This window comes from Prunus avium, unplaced genomic scaffold (assembly GCF_965620075.1).
Source record: "Prunus avium unplaced genomic scaffold, drPruAviu1.hap1.1 HAP1_SCAFFOLD_19, whole genome shotgun sequence".
Classification (NCBI taxonomy): Eukaryota; Viridiplantae; Streptophyta; class Magnoliopsida; order Rosales; family Rosaceae; genus Prunus; species Prunus avium.
Window position 1 is genome coordinate 390,001 of NW_028276879.1, and position 2,500 is coordinate 392,500.

Below are 2,500 nucleotides of genomic sequence, written 5' to 3' on the forward strand. Positions count from 1 at the left end.
TGCGGGTTTGCAACTCATAAGAGCGTCACTTTCAACGTCCCCGGCATTGGATTGAGTTTCTAAAAACAACCGTGCACACCGAGGTTAAACTTTACCGGCTCCACTCCGACTCGCCGCTCGCCCACAAATCCGAAGGCAACAAAACATTTGTTTTTAATTTTGATGAAATTTTTTGAAAACATTGGCTTGGCAAGCCCCAATCCGCGACTATCCACCCACCGCCACCCCACACGGGTGGTTGTTGTTGAGAAATGAGGTTGTGGTCGACATGCCCGTGCATTTGAGAAGGAGTTCCTAGCACTCCATGCTCTCCCATGCCAAAAAAAAGCCTAGACAACCCCATTTCGCAACTTTCCACGCCTTTTTTTTCCTCCCTCACCCATGGCGGCGGCGTGGTGGCGGCGGCCGGATTCCGGCCACCACCGCCATGGGTGGCAGCCCCCCGACCCCGACACCAAACCCATAATACCGAGGCAACATATCGAGGCAACATGACATGGGTGTGGCGTGGGGGAAGGGGGCTGCAGCTAGGAAGGCATGGGCTGCCATGCATATGCAGGCAACACACACCCCCCTATATAGCATTTTATGCATTTAGCCCTTTGACAGGAAGAGACATCACCTATGCGCGAGGAGTCATAATGGGCTCTAAATAATTCAATACAAGGTATTTGGACGTGATTTTTTGCAGGGATACTAAGAAACATGCAATCTATGATGGGAAAAAGTTTCATAAATTTTTGAAGTCGGGAAGTATTTTTTATTATTTTTAGAAGTCGTAAAATTGAAAAAATCATTAAAACAAATCCGGGAGGAATTTTTTAGTTTTGTAAGTTGGAGAAGGTCCTAAAAATCATAGACTACTTATGGGGAGCTTATTGTGCGAGGAAATTTCAATAAAAACGGGGTTTGACAAGATTTGAAAAATTCTGTCGACATTTGAAAAAACCTGGAACCATGCTGCCGGCATGCTGCGCACATGCTGCGCGCAGGCTGCGCGCATGCTGCGCGCAGACTGCGCGCAGACTGCGCGCATGCCATGGCAGGACAAGTTTCGCTAGCCTCACTGTCGACAGATGCGCAAGCTGCGCGCACAGGCTGCGCGCATGCTGCGCACAGGCTGGGCGCATGCTGCGCACAGACTGCGCGCACGCTGCGCGCATGCCATGGCAGGACAAGTTTCGCTAGCCTCACTGTCGACAGATGCGCAAGCTGCACGCAAGCTCCGCGCACGCTGCGCACAGCCTGCGCGCATGTTGTGCGCAGGCTGCGCGCAGGCGCCGCGCATGCCATGGCAGGACAAGTTTCGCTAGCCTCACTGTCGACAGATGCGCAAGCTGCGCGCACAGGCTGCGCGCACGCCATGGCAGGACAACTTTCGCTAGCCTCACTGTCGACAGAATCAGCACGCTGCGCGCAAGCTGCGCGCGCGCATGGCAGGACAAGTTTCGAAAAATTCTGTCGACAGGCTGCCGGCATGGTGCGCGCACGCTGCCGGCATGCTGTGCGCACGCTGCCGACATGCTGTGCGCACGCTGCGCACAGGCTGCCGGCATGCTGCGCGCAGCCCATGGCAGGACAAGGTCCGAAAAAATCTGTCGACATTTTTACGCCGTGGTAGGCTTCCGCTTCGCGTCACTTTGTCGACATTCAAGCCTACCATTTGTATTGAATTTTTCAAACCTTGTCAAACCCCATTATTCAAATGTCGAAAAATTTTGTCGACATTTTTACGCCATGATAGGCTTCCGCTTCGCGTCACTTTGTCGGAATGCATCGCATGGCGAGGCAAGGCCACGGCATGCCAAGGCGAAGGCAACGCATGGCTTGAATGGCTTGGTCAAGGCCACATCATGGGCACGGCATGCCAAGGCAAGGCGAGGCAAGCCATCCTTAGCCTCGCCTACACTCACTTTCTCGGAATGCATTGGATGATGAGCAATTCCAAGGTAAGGCAACGCATGGCTTGAATGGCTTGGTGTAGGCCACAACTTGGGCATGGCATGCCAATGCAAGGCAAGGCAAGGCAAGCCATCCTTAGCCTCGCCTACACTCACTTTCTCGGAATGCATTGGATGATGAGCAATTCCAAGGTAAGGCAACGCATGGCTTGAATGGCTTGGTGTAGGCCACAACTTGGGCATGGCATGCCAATGCAAGGCAAGGCAAGCCACGCCATCCGAAGCCTCCAATAACCTCACTTTCTCGGAATGCCTTGAATGGGCACGGCATGTGAGGGCAAGGCAAGGTCCTAAATATCATTTTGTAAGTTGGAGAAGGTCCTAAAAATCATAGACTTAATTATAGGGAGCTTATTGTGCGAGGAAATTTCAATAAAAATGGGGTTTGACAAGGTTTGAAAAATTCTGTCGACATTTGAAAAAACCTGGAACCAGGCTGCCGGCATGCTGCGCGCATGCTGCGCGCATGCTGCGCGCATGCTGCGCGCATGCTGCGCGCATGCTGCGCGCAGGCTGCGCGCATGCCATGGCAGGACAAG